The sequence below is a fragment of the Jaculus jaculus genome, chromosome 10 (genome assembly GCF_020740685.1).
Source record: "Jaculus jaculus isolate mJacJac1 chromosome 10, mJacJac1.mat.Y.cur, whole genome shotgun sequence".
NCBI lineage: Eukaryota > Metazoa > Chordata > Mammalia > Rodentia > Dipodidae > Jaculus > Jaculus jaculus.
The window spans coordinates 103,820,654-103,827,621 of NC_059111.1; the positions used below are offsets into that span (position 1 = coordinate 103,820,654).

The following is a 6,968-nucleotide window of genomic DNA, read 5'->3' on the forward strand; positions in this document are numbered from 1 at the left end:
ACTTCCCAGAGTCTACCCAGCAGGGGATAAGTACAGGCTTAATCACAAACATCTGAGGCTGTGGGGAACATTTTGCATTCAAACCACCACAATTGGGCTTTCCATTGACGGGTCATTAGGGCACTCCTGGATATCCTTAGTGCTAAGAAGCTGAGATAAGATGAGAATCACACACTTTAGGCTGATGGTTACATCCTTGAAGATGTAGCATGTATTTTTGAATAATGGCTTGACAGTGAGGATATGTTGGGCTAAGAAATGAGGGGGTGGAAACAGCCTCTGTTACTATCACATGTGTGAGGTGCTGGATCATAGGGTGCATGCATATGTAATGTGAGTAAGTAATGCCAGGCTATTCTCTAAAAGATCAATCCTATATCTTCCCACTTAGCAGTACCTCAGTTGCTAATATCTCCCATCATTTCCCAGCCAAACCTGGTATTACCTACCTGAGTTCGGCCTTACTGTGATAAAGTACAAAGACATGTACACAAACCATTCAGCGTCTAAATGCACTTAGAAGTCTCTGTCTTACTCTTGTCACTACTGGAAAAGAAGCAAGGCGTACTCATTTTAGGAGCAGATGAGTTCAGATAGCCTGAAGGGGCAGTGGGATGTAGTTGAGCTAAAATTGAAGAAGCTGGATCTTCCCACAGTTCTACCTTGGATTTACTGTGTTGCCCTGGGGGTGGCTGATTATTAGGTCTGTGGACATTTTCTCTTCTGAATCAAATAGTGAGACTCATTCCTGCTTTACTCTCTCTTTACTCAGTAGGAGTCCAAACGTTCGTTACAGTATTTTTTGTAAATATTTCTTGAAAGCCCAGGGCTTAGAAATCTTGGAAGATAAAATGTATGTTTGGGGGTAAGTGATGTAAATAATGTATTGTACAATTGTAGTTTGGGTATCTTATGACACAGTGTTCTAACATAGATAAAATAAACATAGTTAGAGTTACAAAGAGAAACTCAGTTGACCAGGAGCCAGAGGAGACCTTCCAATTCAGGATTTCATGGTGACTCCTATTGTAGTGACCAGTTGCAGGGGACAGTTACTCATCACCAGAGCATATAGCCTCAGATGGCACAACTTTATCCTTCACTACTGGAATTTACTGGAGAGTGGAAACAGAATGGTTATGCCGTAGGATTTCACACCATTTCATCTCTGGCCCTTTCACTTAAACTGTCTCCACCATTTCTATCTCTTATCTCATCTTTCATTCTACGGTGATGATCTTACCACCCACTTCCTTATCTTGTATACAAGGCAGAGTGGTCACTAGCCAAATTTCCATCCCTACCTGAAGCCCCTGCCCATATTACCTTCTTATGCCAGTATTTTTTTTTCTTTAGCATCCTTCCACATCCTGGTGTCCTTTTCCACAGAAAAAAACACTGTATTTTTTTTAATGACAGTGCAAGCAAGAGAGACAGAGAGAAAACTGGTGCACCAGGGCCTCCAGCCACTGCAGTCGAACTCCAGATGTGTGCACCACCTTGTACCCAAGCACAACCTTGCACTTGCATCACCTTGTACATCTGGCCTACATGGGATCTGGGGAGTCGAACATGGGTCCTTAGACTTCTCAGACAAACACCTTAACCACTAAGCTATCTCTCCAGCACTCAACCATTGTTTTAATGGTCCTGACTTTATATTGGCAATATTCCTTTTATGTTGCACCTTTCAATACATTTTCTTTGTTCTATATACTTAGTATTTCAACTATTAAATGATTCAGGGAATTTCTTTTCTGGTTAGGTATATTTCATATTCTATATACTTATTGTACCTGGATGGTCCTCTCTTTCCCCGTGTTTGCAAACTGTCAGATATGATTTTACTAAAAATATTTTTTATGTACTTGATATGAATTCTTGTGTACTGTATGCCCAAGAAGATAATACTTTCAGAGATCATTTCTATAGTTCATTACTGTATGCCCATAATTTGAATTTTTGGTCTTTTCATAGTGTCCCAGAGATTTTGTATCATCTGTCATGCATTAAGAAATATTATCATTGACTTTAAATGAATGTTTAATTCTTCTATCTTGTCTTTAGTCTTGATATGTAGACTTCCACATGACTCAGTCTATTGATGAGGCTTTCCACTGAGCTTTTCATTTGACTTATAGAATGTTTTCTTCTCTAGCTTCATGGCTTTACATCAGTTTCATATTTCTATCTTCTGATTGAATTATATTTTCATATTCTAAATTGTCTTCCATATATCAGTCAGGGGTGAATGCGTGTGTGTGTGTGTGTGTTTGGATTTCACATCATGGGCATGCATGTGAATCCATATAGAGGTCAGAAGAGAATATTGGGTATCCTTTATGCCTTACTGAGTATAAGCAAGTTATTTAGTCTCCAGGAGTCTCTATACTATATCTGTTGTTAGATAAAATGCAAGGAGTTATGACAATTTTCCTAAATTTTTGGAGACTTGTTTTATGCCCTAAAATATGATGCATTCTATAGAAGGTTCCAAGGGCTGCTGAGAAGAAGGTGTGTTCTGTGAAGTTAGGGTGGAATGTTCTGTAGGTGTCAATTAAGTCCAATCTATCGATGATGTTACTTGCCTCATTATTTCTCTGTTAATTTTCTGCTTGGATTGTCTGTCTATTGATGGTAGTGGACTATTAAAGTCTCTTACTACTATTGAGTTAGGATTTATTTCTGGTTTATTGTCTAGTAGATTGGGCTTTATTAAATTTGGTTTATGATTGTAATGTCTTCTTGTTGGATTGTTCCTTTAATGGGCAGGAAGTGGCCTTCTTTGTCTCTTTTTATTACTTTTGGTTTGAAATCTATTTTATCAGATATTAGTATAGCTACACCTTCTTGTTTCTTACTGACATTGGCCTGAAAGGTCATTTTCCAATCTTTCACTTTAAGGAGGTGCTTGAGGTGGGTTTCTTGTAGACATAAAATAGATGGACCCATTTTTTTTTTCTGATCCAACCTGTTAACCTGTCTTGATTGGGTAGTTAAATTTATTAGAATTATGACTAATCCATGTCATGTTGAAAGTTTAGTGGAGTTTACAGTGTTTTCTTGAGTTTTGCGTGTTTTTGTGTCTGTTCTAAATGTGGTTGTTACTTTTACCATCTTAAGTATGTTTGTTCATCTCTTCAGAGTGGAGGGTTACATGCAGTATTCTCTGTAGAATTGATTCTTTCTCATATATTCATAAAGATGGCTTTTATTATGGAAAGGTTTCTTTTCACCATCTATTATGAAGGGTAATTTTTCTGGGTATGGTAGTTTGGGTTGAATAGTTTTCTTTGGCAGCCATGGGCTTTCAAAATTTGAAATACTCAAGTCCAAGCCCTTCGGGCTTTTACAGTTTCATCGAGAAATCAGAGATAATTGTGATTGGCTTACCTTACATGTAGCAATCTGTTTTTCTCTTGAAGATTTTAGTACTCTCTGCTTGTCTTCAGTGTTTAGAGTTTTTACTAGAATGTGACATGGAGAACTTCTTTGATCCTGTGGGTTGGGTGTGCTATGAACCTCCTTACCTGGATTGGTCTCTCCTTTTGGAGATTAGAAATCTTTTTCTTCAATAATTTTGTTAAAGATACTCTTTATAACTTTGGCTTGTATTTCTTCCCCTTCTCTTTTGCTTATAATCCTGATATTTGTTTTTTTTTTAAATGGGTCCTACATTTTCTTTATATTCTGTTCACACTTTTTTGAGGAAGCCTAGCAGACTGGCCTTTTTAATGAAAGAGATGGGGAGAGAGAGAGGGAGGGAGGGAAGGAGGGAACTAGCATGCCAGGGCCTCCAGCCTCTATAGTTGAACTCCAGTGAACTTATTATTTTTTGACTTCTGCACCAGTTTCTCTGCCTTGTCCTCTGCATGCTCTGTTCTGTTGGTGAGGCTTTCTTTGGAGGCTTTTAAAAGAGATATTCCATTTTTATCATCCATTATTTTTCTTCATTATCCCCATCCCTTTGCTATTTTGAGAGAGAAAGACACATAAAGTGACAGAGAGAAATAGAGAGATAATGGGAGTACTAAAGCCTCTAGCCACTGCAAAAAAAACTCCAGACACATGTGCCACCTTGTGCAGCTGGTTTGTGTGGGTACTGGGGAAAGAGAGAGAGAACTTTATATAGAACTCTATTCTTATTCCCTGATTTGACCTTCTTGCTGTCTCTTGAACTTCATTCCTGCACTTGATCATGTTCCACTGACCATTAAGTTCAAGTTTTTATTGATTCTCTTACATTTCATTGATCTGTCTGCAAAGTTCTTTTTGACTCTCTTCAATTATATTGAAGTGTCTACTGAAAATATATTTTTTATTCTCTTCTAATTCATTCAGGCGTCTATTGAATTTTTCTCATTGATATGCTTGTATTTCTTTAATTTATACTTTCAGCTTATTTTGTTGGTTTTCTTCATTCATCCATGCTTGAAATTCTATCTTGCATTGCTCTTGGAGATTCTTTTTAATTAAATATTTTCTTTATTTATTGCCAAGCAGGAAGAGAAACAATGGGCTACCAGGACCTCTAGCGGCTGCAAAAGGACCCCAGATGCATGAACTACTTTGTGCATCTGGCTTTACATGGGTACTAGGGAATCAAACCTGGGTTGCAGGCAAATGCATTACTGCTGAGCCATCTCTTCCGACTCATTTTTGTAGATTCTTTTCAAATTCCTCAGACTCAAGTATGTAAGAGGAAGACCAGATTGGTTTGTAGACTTGGAGGAAGATGGCAGAGCCAGCCCACCTTGCTTATGCTTGGATTTGGGTGTACACCAGGGTCTTTCACTGCTGCAAATAAAGTGAATGCCCACCTGGCTTCATGTGGATGACTGGGCAGTTGAACCTAGGCTGCCAGTACTTGGATTGGAGACCTCCTAGGAATAACAGTTGCTGGGGCAGGGGGGATGTAGAAAATGACCTCATTTAATTAAAACACTGAAGAAAGAGAGTACCATATTCAGCACCTCCCACATATGAGGTCGCATGTTTTTTACACCATCCCTGTCAGTCTTCACAAGAACTCGGGAGAGAGAAGCAGCACTACTGCCCATTTTACAGAGTGAGAGACTGAAGTTAAGAAATGTAAAGTTCTTGGGCTGGAGAGATTGCTTAGTGGTTAAGGCACTTGCCTGAGTAGCCTAAGGACCCAGGTTCAATTCCTCAGAACCCATGTAAGCCAGACGCCCAAGGTGGTGCATGTGTCTGGAGTTTGTTTGCAGTGGCCGGAGCCTTGGCACGCCCATTCTGTCTATCTGCTTCTCCCTTCCTCTCTCTCTCTCTCTCTCCCAATAAATAAATAAATAAAATATTTTTTTAAGAAATGTAAAGCTCTTTAAGTCACACTCCCAGCTATCTGACTTGCGGTGGGATTAACAGTTTGTTCTAAAGAAGCCGAATATGTTCACACTTTGCTCTGTAGGTTACGGATGAGGATCAGTGGCGAAAACATCAAACCATGAAAAGAAATTCCAAGAGAAACAATAATTTGACAGTTTATGGCATAGACTTGAATTCTGCCAATGCTGGAAAGGAAAAGACAATGAACGGCAAAATAACTTCGTTGAACTGCTGCCTCTAGAAGTCACTTAAGATTTTCAGCCAGCTAAGACATTTGGAATTTGTGCCGAGCTTCGGTGACCTGCAGGAACTGGAATCATGCAATGAGAAACAAGGACTGCTTGTGGAGACCTCACTGCCTGCCTGTGACAGCTGTGTGCTGAGGAGAAATCCATGGTTGTAGACAGTGGATACTCCTGGACGGCAATACTTCTGAGAAACTATCTGAGGAGTAAAGTGAAATATGAATGGCTGAATGGCAGATGCAGTAACATATGTTCTGTTGTTAGCCCACCAGAAAAATTCATGTGCCTAATGGACACAGATACATGGGGTGAAGTTCTAGAAGCCAAACTGGAAAGATAAGTTGAAAAATCCCAATATATCTCATAACTTTGATAGCTCTTAAAATGATTCTTAGAATGCAAAAAAAAAAAAAAAGCTATCTGCTGATAGTTTTACCCTGCCTTTTAAATAGTTAATATTTAAAAGAAAAAAAATAGAATATATTAAAAGTTAAAGCTTCATTTTTATTTTGCACTTCAGCAAAATACAAAAGAAATAAAGAACTGATGTCCTCCCTAATATATTGCAATACAAAGTCAGCTGTATTTGCTATGGTGTTTTCTTGCCCAGATGTTTGACTTAAATTAGAGTTAGTGTCTTCAATATAGAAGAAAGACTAGTTGGGAAGAAGCACAGAGGGGAGATCCTAGAGGAAGAGAAGAGGGGAGTACTGGGTGGGAAGCATTACTGTGGTATCTTGTCTATGTGTATGATGTGTGGAAGTTGTCAATAAAAACTTAGAGTAAAGTAAATAAATGTACTGTCTTGTTTGCAAGACATACTGAGGATGGAAGGTTAGCTAAATGTCACCATGAGGAAACAATCAGATAATCCAGGATGAGTGGCCTTCTGAAAATAACTGCCACAGCAAATGTTGGGTGTCATAAAGACAAAAATGAACAAAGAAGCATTTCCGAGTAAAATAAACTAAAACAGAACTAACTAAATGTAACGTGTACATCTAGAATGTTATTATTAAAATAAGGTCTATAAATGACATCTGGGGGAAAATATGAAAATACATTGAATATACTGAAGCAAACCCAATACTAACCCAACATGGCTCAGGGAAATTTTGCGGAAGAGGGGGCGGAAAGAATGTCAGAGCCACACGTTGGGTCATGATGTGCAGAGACATTTCCTCCTACCCATAACTGGGGGCTAACTCCACAATGCATGACCCATATACTTCAACAGGAGGGGTGGGGGGAGGGGGTAGGATGTGGAGGAGGCTAACAATGGTACCAACTTGACTGTATTCACTGAGTACAAAGCTAATTAATAAAAAAATGAGTATCCAGGTGGCTCTCCTTGTGCTTTGCAGTAATATCAGGACT

At 38.8% G+C, this 6,968-nt stretch overlaps 1 pseudogene; it reads left to right on the forward strand.

Annotated features, from left to right (window-relative positions):
* The first annotated feature begins 5,464 nt into the window (after nucleotides 1–5,464).
* LOC101611779 lies at nucleotides 5,465–5,931 on the forward strand (annotated as a pseudogene).
* Nucleotides 5,932–6,968: the final 1,037 nt, after the last annotated feature.